The sequence below is a fragment of the Sorex araneus genome, chromosome 10 (genome assembly GCF_027595985.1).
Source record: "Sorex araneus isolate mSorAra2 chromosome 10, mSorAra2.pri, whole genome shotgun sequence".
NCBI classification, from domain to species: Eukaryota; Metazoa; Chordata; class Mammalia; order Eulipotyphla; family Soricidae; genus Sorex; species Sorex araneus.
In genome coordinates, this window is record NC_073311.1 from 21,929,809 (window position 1) to 21,943,926 (window position 14,118).

Genomic DNA, 14,118 nt, shown 5'->3' on the forward strand with positions numbered 1-14,118 from the left:
GTGAAAGCGCTTGCCTTGTGGACAGTTGGCAGCACCGGGTCACTTCTCAGCATGGAGCCAGGAGTAACCCCAAAGCACTGTTAGGTATGACCCAAAACCTAAACCAAAATCAAAAATAAGATTTTTTTCCCCAGTGACCTGAGCAGGGGCAGCAATGTGGCTCCAGGGACAGAATATGTGACTAGCATGTATGTAGCTACGGGTTTGATTGCCTATCATCTATGGCTCTGCTGAACACCACTGTGCTGATGCATCACAGTTATTTGGAGTATTCCCAGCCCCCTGAACCTGGCTGGTGTGACCCCCCACAACAAGTATAAGGAAAATGAGTCGCGGGTGAGAAGCCGTGGGTGAAAGAGTGCCTTCCCAAACACAATTAAGTGGTGCCTCCTGTCTCAGTCAGTGTCAAACCCCATGGACTCTGAGCCCGGAGGGGCTTCCCAAGGCATCCCACCCGCCTGTGTTCCAGCCACCCACCCAGCGTGTCTCTCCCTCACACGGTATCGCATCTCGCATCTAGGGTCAAAGGAACTTCAAGATGAACAATTTTTCCTGCCACAACCTCGTCTGCTCAGAGCTCAGGAGAGAACAGGGAGCACCAGATCCAGCCACTAGAGCAGGTTCTAGGCCTGGTCCATTCCCTTAGCGGCACAGCCCAGGAGAGGTCAGTTAATCTTGTGAATTAAAGGTAATGGACATTGAACCTGGTGTAAAACAAGCATCCAATAATTGTAGCTAAAGTCTTTCTGAATCTAGCCCAGGGTCTGCCAGCTTTCTCTATGGGGCTCTGTGGACATTGTGTTCTCTCTCTCCTTTGTTCATCCTCCTTCCCCCCCTCCCTCCCTCCATCCCTCCCTCCTTCCTGCCTCTCCAACATGAAAAACCGCTTGAGAAATGTACAAACCATTTGTAGCTCACAGGCAAATACAGACAGCTCTAATTTGCTGATTAGATTCAAGTCATGTCACTCGTGTTCTTAAAAACCTCGTGTGCTTCCTCTGCTTTGCAGATTAACATTGGGATTCTTTAGTGTCACCCTTGCTGCTGTCCCCAGATATTCCCTTCTTCCCTTTGTCTCAAGCCCCTGGATTCTGGCAGCACAAATCTCACATCTCTGGGCCAATGCAAGTGCCCTCACATCTCCCTGGCTTCCCCCATGCTTTCTTTCTCTGCTGGAACTTCACAGCAAATCCGCTAAGTCCGGTGAGGCCAGTGGGAAGGGAAGGCAGGCGTGGAGACATGGGGGCAATGGCAGGCTGGAGAGGGAGGGAAGCCTTTTCTCTGTGAGCAAGTGCTTCCACATCCATTCTCCAGCGCCTTCCGTCTTGCTGGGTTCCTCACGCTCCTACACAGGGCCTCCAGCCCCAAGGGCCTCTGGCCCTCAGGCAGACAACAGTGCTCTTTAGAATAGCAATGCCCCCAAAGATTCTGCACTCTCCTAGAACACATGGAAGACTGGTTTGTTTTCAATCTGGGGGGGAGGGGGGATTGTACACCGTTCAGAATATCAAAGTCATGCTTCCTCCAGCAAATGTGAGGTAGTCAGATGATTTATAAACTATAAAAAGCAGTTGGAAGATAAGTTCCTGACTAATTTCCTGTCAGCATCACAGTTGCCTCATTTTCTTACATTTCCTGCAAGTGTCTGCTGCTGGCCTTCTCACAGCCGGCACTCAGACCCAGGTGACCGCCATAAGGCAACATGTTCTGCTGACGGATGGGCTGACTCGAGCTGGGGAGATTACTGTGTGTGTTCCCCAAAGAAGCCTGCAGGCCTCATTTACCTCCCATCCCTAGGACGAACCTTGGCTTCAGACTCCATGTCTGCACGTTTACCCTGCAAAGACTCTCCTATTTCACCAGGAGTTCTTTTCTTTCTTTTTTCTTTTTTTGATTGATCACCCTGAAATACAATTACAAAACTTTCATGTTTGAGTTTCAGGTAGACAAAGATCAAACATCCATCCCTCCACCAGTGTCTATTTTCCACCACCAATGTCCCGCACTATCCCTCCTGCCTCTATGGCAGACAATTTCCCTCTTTCTCTCTCTCTACTTTTGGACATTATGGTTTGAAAGGCCATCATGTTCAGTCCTTTATCTACTTTCAGCACACACCTTCCATTTTGAGTGATCCCTCCAACCATCATGGACTTCGTGGTTCCTTCTCTATCCTAACTGACTTCTCCGCCAGGCCCTGAGGCAGGCTTCCAACCATGGGGCAATCTTCCTGGCCCTTGTTTCTCCTGTCCTGGGGTGTTAGTCTCATTCTATGTTATTTTATATTCAACAAATGAATGTGATCATTCTATGACTGCCCCTCTCTTTCTGACTCATTTCACTTAGCACATCACGACTTCTTTAGGAAGACAAGTCCCACTGCTGTATATCTCAACACTGACTTAGAACTGCTGTTAAATTTCTTTGCTTGGAAGTCTTTGGGTTAGAATGAAGCAGTCACAGCACATAATGAATCAGGTCTCCTCACGCCCAACTCATCTCATCTCATGAGACTCTAACTCCAGCTGTGACATCTTTGAAGATAATTTACTATTATTAATATAATTATTAAACTAACATGCCTTTCAATCATGTCTGTGCTTTTGGTGTACACAGTGACTACACCTCTCCCACCACCACAAAGCCCCTCTGCCTGAGTGACCTATCACTCACTTCTAGTCCACCTCATCCCTCCTCAGTCAGGAGCCCTCCCAATGGTGACATCAGTTCTGATGTCAGAGTTCAATAACTTATTTCCTTGCTCATTGGTCATTCGCTTGGTTTCCTTTATTTTTTTTTAATCGAGGCGAGGGGATGGGGGTGGTCTGCATCACACCCAGGGGGATGAAAGGACTACTCCCAGTTCTGTGTTCAGTACTTACTCTAAGCAGTGCTCAGAGAAACAAGTAGTTCTAGAGAGTAAATGGGGTGGGCCATGTACAAGGCAAGCACCTGAACCCCAGTACCATTTCTCTGGCTTTCCCTTAGGGTCACCTATTAGTGAGATGACCCTCCATTTACCCTCCATTTATCTTCATCCTCACTTATTTCTTGACACCAACTTTTATCCAAGTTATAGTAGAAAACAAAATTTCATCTTTTGGAGGAAGGCGGCTGGGGGAGTCACGCCCAGCTGTAATCAGGACTTACACCTGACCCTATGCTCGGGGATCACTCCTGGTAGTGCCTGAAGAACCACCATATTTGGTACCAGGGACAAAACCCAGGTCATTTTGGTGAAAGAAAAATATCTCATCTCCTCATCTGCTGTACTATCTCTGCAGTGCCTTCATCTTTTCTTACAGTTGCATTTCACTGCATAGATACACAATTCCTTCATCCACTCAACTGCTGTTGGACACTGAGTACTATAGAACCAAGTCTGGAAAAGTTGGAGCTAAGATGCTCCAGCCTTAAGTGGAGGTAAGGTGTTTATACTGTAGATAAGGTGCTTCCTTGCTTGCAGCAGACCCAGGCTTAATCCCCAGCATCCCACAGTGTCTCCTGAGCCCTGCCAGCAGTGATCCCTGAGAACAGACTCAGGAGTAAGTCTTGAGTACTGCCAGGTGCAGTCCTAAGACAATACAAAATAACTACAAAGACTTGTAAAAAAAAAAAAATAATACAACCCAGTCCTACCTTGTGACCCAGCCATTGTGCTGTTTGGTATCTATCTCAAGAACACAAGAGCATTCACTGTCCATAGATTTTAAGACATGCTTGAGAAAGATGCCCCAGAGCAGCTCAGGCATGGTGAAAAATAGCTGACTACCACCTCAATAAAAATCTGCAAGAAGAAATAGCCTCTCATAAAACTGCACTGCAAAAACTGGGAAAGAAACAGAACAGAAAAAGTGGAAGAGACAGGGCCTGGAGAGTTTGTGGTGGGAAAAGTACTGAACTTGTGGAATAACTGGAAAGGTGAAATATTTCCTGCATGAAAACAGTTCACAGATGCTGACAATACTTGGGACATGAAGAAAACATAGCTTAGCCAGGATTGATTGAAGCATTTCTTAATTCTCAAAAAGCTGGCACAAAAATAAAATCTTTCTCTACCTTTGTTGCGTGAACGTTTCGTGCAATCAGAGGCACTGAGATAGGAACGCGGAAGAAATGCATTGATTGGAGGACTAAGGCTCGCCCTGGCTCTTAGCAAAGGCAGAGGGCCTCGTGGACCTCCTTTTATTGATCATGGTACCTCTAAAGGGCGCGATATAGTGACGTCACCAAAGGCATCAAAAAATGTTACAGGGAGAACATTGAGAAAATGGAAACATTGTTTCCTTGTATGGGTAGGCCTATAGCCTCGGGAAAAGAATACAGAACTCAGAAGGGAAAAATACAAAACCGAAACTGAAACCTTCTACAGGCACCTGGAATTACATCCCAAAGACAAAGCTGGGCCTGCACCTGAAATCGACAATTTACAATATCAAAGGTCAGGCCTGGCTAACGCCATCTGCATGTCAAAGACCAGCCAGGCTTCTGTGAGAGAAGGAAAAACTGCTCTTTTCAGTATTCTGAAATTATTTTTCTGAAGGCAGCTTGAAAGGGGGAAAATGTTCAGCTTCATCCAAACCAGTCAGGACACACGAGAAATCTCGCCCATTTTCATGGGTCCCTATGTTCCTATTTACGGTACAGTATACATGGGCTCGCCCTGATAGCTCAGTCCAGCCCCAACATACCTTAAAACTTATGATAACAAATCAGAGAAGAAAAGAGGCACATGACAAACAGTGGGGGTTCCTGATCTTCAGCTAAGAGTTGGTGCCACAGAACGGGGTGGGGAATTTTATGTTTCTTGTGAAAAGGAAAAACGAAGATGTGGCAGAGTTGGTGCTGGCCAGACAGGCAAAAAGGAAGCTGTAATTGCTTTTTAAAAAACAAGACAATCTTGACATTCTTGTCCAGATGATGAGGCTCAATAACTGTTTGCGTTTTTGCTTTATATATAGATATGACATAAGCACTGTAGTAGCACTAGCGTCCTGTTGTTCATCGATTTGCTCAGTGGGCACCAGTAACGTCTCCATTGTGAGACTTGTTGTTACTGTTTTTGTCATATTGAATACACCATGGGTAGCTTGCCAGGCTCTGCTGTGCAGGCAGGATACTCTGTAGCTTGCCGGGCTCTCCGAGATGGACAGAGGAATCGAATCCAGGTTGGCCGCGTGCAAGGCAAATGCCCCACCCACTGTTTATTGCTTCAGTCCTGGATATGGCATATATACATATATATATAACCAAAACAACAGATTCACTAGTGTGAAAATAAAAACTATATTCTAATTAACATCAAGTTTGATGTATTTTTAAAATTTTATTGAATCACCGTGAGATAGTTACAAGCGTTCATGTTTGGGTTATAAGATGCATTTGTTTTAAAGTAGTATAAAAGAGTTGGGAGAGGTTTGGGTTTTAGTTTGAAGCTGCTGTGTTGGTTTTGCATCTAATAGCACTGGTTACTTTGAGAAAATAAAGAAAGGTTTCTGTAACTGCTTTCTTTGTTAAAAAACGGTGGTTAAAAGAACAAAGTTAAAATAAACCCATCAGAGTAGGCACTGATCCAACCTATTCAGTGTCTTTATAAGAAAAAATCAGGGCTGGAGCAATAGCACAGTGGGTAGGGCGTTGCCTTGCACGAGGCCGACCCGGGTTCGATTCCCAGCATCCCATATGATTCCCCAAGCACTGCCAGGAGTAATTTCTGATGCATATTCAGGAGTAACTTTTGAGCATCACCGAGTGTGACCCAAAAAGCAAAAAAAAAAAAAGAAAAGAAAAAAATCACAGCACTCAGATAGGCCCCTAGGTGCATCACCCTACCACCTCTCTCTCTCTCTTTCACTCTCTCTCTCTCTCTCTCTCCCTCCCTCCCTCTCTCTCTCTCTCTCTCTCTCTCTCTCACACACACACACACACACACACACACAGAGTCATCCTGATACAGACACACAGAGATACTGACACACAGACATATACAGACACAGAGAGATACACAGACACAGGCCCTAATACACACACACACACACACACACACACACACACACACACACAGAGTCATCCTGATACAGACACACAGAGATACTGACACACAGACATACACAGACACAGAGAGATACACAGACACAGATCCTAATACACAAACACACACACACAGACACACACACAGAAAGACCAGGTGAAGAGATAGCAAGTCAAGAATAAAAGTTTCACACAGTCAGCCAAAGTTCAGTCCCCAGCACCACATATGGTCCCCCAAGCAGGGCAAGGAATAAGTCCTGAGCACTACCAAGTGTGCTAATCCACACACAAAAAAAGAAAAATAAAGGATAATCTTTATTCTTAATCTATTGTTAAACAAACATTGAAGACCTAAGAGAAAAACCAATGCTCATAGTGGACTTCCAGTCTCTAGAACTGTAACAAAATTAATTTCTGTTGTTTGTCACACAGTGTGCAGAGTATTTTCTTATGACAGCCAGCAGACAGATAGGGGGCCCATCTATGCGTCAAGCCAAGTGAAACCAGTTTTCTAAGGAATACAAATTGGGCTTTTCCAACCCCTCTCTTACTTGAAATAATCTCTCTCTCTCTCTCTCTCTCTCTCTCTCTCTCTCTCTCTCTCTCTCTCTCTCTCTCTCTCTCTCTCTCTCTCTCTCTCTCTCTCTCCCCCCCCCTACCCTGCCCACCCTCCTTCCCCTCTCCCCTGAAGTACATCTCTCTGCCCACTCTCCCACTCCCAGTCCACTTTCTCTCTCCTCAGGGATCATTACCCGGTGTTTGAAAATGTACAATTGTGGAAGGATGGAGGAGGGACATTGTGTGACTGAAACCTGAGCATGAACAACTTTGTAACTGTGTATCTGTGTATCTCATGGTGACTCAGTAAGAAATAAATTTAAAAAATAATTTTTATTTTTTTGCTTTTTGGTTCACATTCTGCGATGCTCAGTCAGGGGTTACTCCTGACTCTGTACTCAAGAATTACTCCTGGCGGTGCTTGGAGGACCATATGGGATGCTGGGAATCAAACCTGGGTCTGCTGTGTGCAAGGCAAACGCCCTACCCGCTGTGCTATCGCTCCAGCCCCTGAAAAAAAATTTTTTTAAAGGGATAATTACCAGGAGGATGACATAGAGATTTATTTTAAGGATTTGGCTCACCTAATTGTGAAGAATTATTAATTGGTGGAGCATTTAAGTTTGTTCAAATGCAGTTTGTGACAGAATTCGTTCTTGCTCAGGGGAGGTCAGTTTTGTTCTATTCAGAGCTTCTGAATTGGATGATCCCACCCAGATTATAGAGAATAACCGATTTTATTCAGTGTTCCACTAATTAAATGTTAATCTCAAAAAAAAAAAAAAACCCTTAGTTTTGGGCAGAGGCCGATACCGGCACGCGCTCCATGGAGACTCGACCCAGGCGGCCACACTTTGGTGCAGCTGCTTTGCTGCTGGTTGACCATGATCTGGAGGCCAGCTAGGCTACTTTTGGTCCCAGAAACTGCTTTGCAGCCATGTCTATAGACTGTGAACTAAGCCATTGCCCCATGCTGCCCCAGGAAGGGAAATGACGCAATTTCTAACATAAATCTCCCTGGACTTAATTACTAAAATACTAAAATACAAAAATCCTAACCTGCGCGGCTGCTACTTCATATCACTTCATTCTCAGCAATGGAAAACTAATTATCAAATGCTTCCTTGTCAGTAGGGCTGTTTTTTGGGGGGGTGGGGGACTCCAACAACAATAGTGAGTTTTGTGTTGAAATATGGAATGTAATCAAGGTAAAGAGAAAATGAAGTGAAATTTATCAGTTACACAGGCAGTGGGGGAGTGGGGGGAGATATACTGGGGTTTTTGGTGGTGGAATATGGGCACTGGTGAAGGGACGGGTGTTTGAGCATTGTATAACTGAGACATTAGCCTGAGAACTTTGTAACTTTCCACACAGTGATTCAATAAAATAAATAATTAATTAAAAAAGAGAAAGAAATTAACCAGGTATATTATTAACATGTAAGCCTTTACATGATATGTGTGCAAATAAATCTTTTGTCTTACTTAAAAAAAAAAAACAACACTTTTTTTTTCAATACATCCAGAATTTGGGTTGAAATGATAATACAGGAGGCAGGGCACTTGATTTGCTTGAGGCTGATTCTGGTTTCCTTCCCGGCACCATGTGATCCCCTAGCACCACCAGCACAGAGTCAAGAGTACTCCCTGAGCACTGCCAGGTATAACTTAACCCCCCATACCACCCTCCACACACACAAATAAGAATTAGTCTGGAAACAGTACAGGGCTTGGCAACTTTTCTCTCTGTGGTCTCCGGGGCAACAAACAATTTTCAGCTACACACAATCAGGTGGGTGCAAACTGCACAAAAAGAGGTGAGCACACAGCAAACACTGCAACTGCACTGCAGGAAGTGCGACCCCTGGCAAGTATGTGTTTGAGCACAGAGGGATCCCCATTCTCCCACCGCCCCCTCTATGAGCATCACACCATAACATGTGCACTTCCTCAAAGAGGGTGACCCTGGAGAGCAAGTGTACAAGCGCTACAATGAAGGGAGGCCTCAGTGAGTACCTAGCCAAGTGTGCAAACACTCCAATCAGATGCCAACTCCAACAAGCACCACAGGTAAGAATGTGCAAGCTCCAAGCAACCACACACACGGCCATACAATTCCTCCTAAAATAACAAATAGCTTACTAAATTCTGAGATAAGGACTTAACCCTACAATCAGATATAACATTCACATAAATTGAGTTTCTGTATCTATTGATTTTAATATTGCAGCTTTGTTATCTAATCAATATTAATTCTGGAATTGTATCAACAGTTATAGCTTTCTTCTACATTAAAATATTTTTTCAAGAAAATTGAAACAAATCCAAAAAAATGGAAATTGAGGAACACAGAGTTTAAAGGATTCACCCAAAGTTATTGATCAAGTCTAGAACATTATAAAGAACTCGAAGTGCCTCTAACCACAGCTTTCTCTTCCCACTCTCATCCTGGGCGATCACATCTGAATGGGTGGTGGCGCAAAAGTTATTTATGTATTGATGACTCTAACAGTTTTACCTCCAAGATCCCTTGAATGGTGAGTCCTTGAACTCAAATTTCATATATTCAGTTGCCTACTCAATGTTCCCGAGTGCTTGTCTAATGGGAAGCTCAAATGGACTCAGCCTCAAACTGAACCCTTGGCCTTCCCAGCACTAGTTCCATATTTCATTCAAACCTGATCCCTATCTCAGGAGGTCTCAGACCTCAACAGTGGCCAAAGCAATTCTTTGTCTCCTGCTCCACATCTAATATATTGGCACCTTCTGTCAGTTCTGCCTTTGAACTATACACACTCTCTAATTGTTCTCTACATCTTCCACCTGATCCAAATCACCACTGTCTTTAGCTATATTATAATAATAATAATAATCCCTTACCATGTTTTCTACATGATCCTTCATGTTCTGGCTCCAGTGACTGGTCTGATTTCATCAACCACCACTGTCATCTTGGCTTTTTTCATTCATTCCTACTTGCCACCTTGTTACTTATCAGACATTTCCAACCTGGTCCTACCTCAGGACCTTTTTACCAACTACTCCTGTTCCCCTAACCTCAACAGTCTTTTTCCAGAGTCCTTAATTGCTCTTTCAGGATCCTCATTCTATCGCCTCTATCTTGCTTTATTTCTCTTGATAAAACATTACCAGCTGCCATACTAAACATATTCTTACTTATCTGTTTGTTGATTTTTTTTTACTCAAAATCAGTTATTGACAGGGTACATAGTCTTTTCTCTGCTTTTTTCATTCTTGTGTCTTTAGCATTTAGAACACTATACCTGGTATCTAGTATTTGCTCAATAAGTGTCAACCCACAAATACATGAACTATTTTGATTCACAAAGAGTTGGTAATGTTAGTTTGAATAATTAGGAATGGGACAGATGGCTATAAATTTAATAGTATCTTTTCCAGAGTTTTGTCTTTAATCCTAGCAGATTTGTCAAGACATCTTTCAAGGTCTGTTAGCCTTGAAACTATGTTAGCCAATTTTGAGATGAGAATCTTATCCTTCAAAGAACTGCTGATTTCAAATCCTAGTTGCCCTTTTGCCACTAAAAATCAGTTTTCCTCTCTTGGATAATTGTTTAAATCTATCCTTTAGAAGTAGCAGAAGAAAAAAATTGCAGATAATTGCTGTTACAATAAATGGAAAAGCAGCAAAAATTACTAATATTTTCAGTTCATTTAACCCCTAATCAACTGTCAAGAAAAACATTCTTCCCAACTGACAGCTTCACTTAGCAGATGAAAGGCCTGCTTTCGCCTGGTTTCTGTCACATTGCAAGTCTCAGAAAGCAAACTAATTGCTTATCATTTATGCAGAATGGGAATAGGACATTACATTTTCTTATTAGTGGACAAATCTATTTCCTGATTTTTCTAATGCTTTTGGAGCTGTGGATCTCAACTTCAAAATTGCATTTTTTTATCAACGGTTACAGAAAGCAGCTGTTTGTGACTTTGAAGTAATTTTCCTTTGCCTTATTTTTTCTTGAAGTTATACTGCCATTGACATTATTGTCTACATGTGACCCTGTCATGATTTAAAGACATATCCAAATTATACAAAACCTTCATCTTCCGTCCATAAAATTTAATCTCTACATTCCCCCTAAATGTTTACCAGTCTCGTGGTCTCAAACACTTAAAAAGGGGTTGTAGTCCTGAGGCCCCATGATGCCTAAAAACAAAGCTAGGAGTAAGCCGTAGCACCACTGGGAATGACCCAAACCCCAAGCCCTCCCCCCAACAGAATAGTATTTATTATATTTATCATTTCAATTGTTTTAAAAATGTATAGTTAGAAATGCCCAATCATTTGGAACACATAATATTTAAATCCTCTATCAGCTAGTAATGCTTAGCCTGTAAGGAATAAGCAACATAAAAAATTGACAGGATGAAATTGAACTCCCATTTGACCTAGCAATACCACTTCTGGGAATATATCCCAGAGATGCAAAAATGACATCTGCACCTACATGTTCATTGTAGCACTGTTCACAATAGCCAGAATCTGGAAAAAACCCAAGTGCCCGAGAACAAATGACTGATTAAAGAGACTTTGGTACATCTACACAGTGGAATAATATGCAGTTGTTAGAAAAGATGAAGTCATAAATTTGCATATAGGTGGATCAACATGGAAAGTATCATGTTAAGTGAAATGAGTCAGAAAGAGAGGGACAGACATAGATAGATTGCACTCATTTGTGGAATATAAAGTAACAGAAAGGGAGACTAACAACCAAGAATAGTACAGATAAGTACCAGGAGGATTACTCCACAGCTTGGCAGCTGGCCTCACATGCTAGGTGAAGAAGCAGCTCTGATAGAGAGGGGATCACCAAGCAAAGGGTGCTAGGTGGACCTACTAGGTATGGGAGATACAGGCTGAAAATAGACTATAGACTAAACATAATGCCTATTTAATACCTCTACAGCAAGCCACAGCACCCAAAAGGAGAGAGAGAGACAGACAGAGAGAGAGAGAGAGAGACAGAGACAGAGACAGAGAGAGAGAGAGAGAACAAAAGAAAATTCCCTACCACAGAGGCAGGGTGGGGTGAAGGGGACAGGGTGGGGGTGGTGGGAGGGATGCTGGAACCATTGGTGGTGAAAAATGGGCACTGGTGGAGGGATGGGTACTTGATCATTGTATGACTGAAACGTAAGCATGAAAACTTGTAATTCTGTAACTGTACCTCATGGTGATTCACTAATAAAAAAATTATAAAATTTAAAAATTTAAAAATTGACAGGATTAAAACATAATTTTAAATTAGGGCTAGAATGATAGTACAGCAGGTAGGGCACTTGCCTTACACCAGGTCAGCCCAGGTTCGATCCCCAGAAGCCCATATAATCCTCCAACAACACCAGCAGTGAGCCCTGAGAATAGAGCCAGGAGTAATCCCTGAGCACAGCCAGATATAGCCCCTAAATAAAACAAAACAAAAAAATTCCTCTTTCATCTCATAGGACATACCAAGGCAAGAATCCTTCATTGTTGCAGGAGACATGGATTCAGTCACTATCTGACTCTATGTCTCAGAAGGAGAAGGGAAAAGGGGATTGAAAATCATGGGTAGCATATCAACCCGTGGTCATGCAAATCAAATACAGTGCTTATTATGAGAATAAATGCTCCTGAATTAGCTCTTCTTCTTTCTACATCTTGTAAGTAGTGAAAATAGGGAGAATGATTGGACGACGGAAAGCAGGACTGAGCTTGCTGAGACAGGGAAAGGAACATGGTGAGCTGCACACACACCCCGGGTTCTTTCCAGCAGAGGCTCACGCTGCTGCAGAGGGAGGCACACACACAGTCTGACGGTATTACCAAGCTGAGTAAACAGATCAAAGTTTTGAATCTATGGAAGAGAGGGCCAGCAAGAAGGAAATGTGCACAGAAGCAGCTCTAAACACTTACACGTGTCCCCTTGAATCTTTGCCAAATACTAAACAGTGTGTTTACAAGATGATAATCCAAGTGCCTGAGGCAAAAATGAACTATGTAAGAGCTACCAGGACACTATGAACTGAACAGCCATACCCACATATGCTTGGAAGGTATCCGAGTTCCAACTAGACTGAAAAGATCTATTGAGTACGCTGGCTACTGAGCTAAGATTACGTCCCAGGAATGCTACAGTCAAATCAATCATAGGTAATGTGGGGATAGAGTAAAGCCTAGTCTAGACCTGCCCTAGTAAAGCTGAAAAGAAAATTGAAAAAGAGTCATGCTAATTTATTAATACATTTACTACATGTTGAATAAAACTCACTGTTAAGGTAGGGGAAAATTCAAGGCAGTAAATTATATAGCAGCTATCACATTGATATACAAGCAAAACTTATAAAGACAAACAGAAAGAAAGCTGTGACTCATAACCAAGAAAAAAATAATTCAATAAGAAACTAAAGCAGGTATGTGATCAAAATACTTGAAAGAAATGGAAAATAGAAATAAAATAGATGAACACTTAGGTGAAAATTTCCAACATTTACACTGAAAACTAAAAATGTAGGGGTAGAAGTAATTTAGCAGGTAAGGCACTTGCCTTGCATGCGTCCAATCTGGGTTTAATCCTCAAAGCCACATATAGTCCCCTGAGCTCTGCTAAGTGTGGCCCAAAAACAAAAAAGAAAAAGACAAAAGACAAAAAAGTAAACAAGGGGCTGGAGCAATAGTACAGCAGGTAGAGCATTAGCCTTGTATGTGGCTGACCCAGGTTCGATTCCCATCATCCCATATGGTTTCCCCCAAGCACTGCCAGGAGTAATTCCTGAGTGCATAAGTCAGGAATAACCCCTATGCATTGTTGGGTGTGACCCAAAATCCAAAAGCAAAAAGGAAACCAAACTATTGCAATTTAATTGCCTATGAATTTAAAACACATCTGAATTCACAACAAGGCATACGAACTGAATTAAAATAAGGTTCAGCAAAATTGGAGGCATGAAACTTCTATGTAAATTGTCTAAAATTATTAACACATTAAAGTCTTTTGATATATTAAGAAAAATGAGGATATGCAGAGAAAAGATTGCTTTTTAATAGATATAAGTGATCTCAAATTAACACAAAATAGTTTAGCTTTGTTACTAATAAAATAAATACATGTGGATATGTAAATTAATATATTTAAATATTTAATGCATTTAAGTGAGTTCACATAATAAATTGATGAAGTCTTTTTAAAAAACATCTGATTAAGCAAGTTAAAGGGACACTTTTATATACCCAAATGGGGAGGGAGGTTATAGATCCATTCTGATTAATCATTTGACGATATTTATCAACAAATGAATAGCTGTTTATAGTATGTAATTCATCAATTCCAAGTCAAAGAGTGTAAACTAAAAATAACTCTTTAGGTACCCATGAAATTTGTATGATGACATTTATCATAGGGTAGCTTGTAGCAGACAGTGAATTCTTTCTTCATTTCTATGAAGAAATGGCAGTAGACACTGGATCACCGAATGAATAACCCAGCCATTCTGGTGGTGCACGAA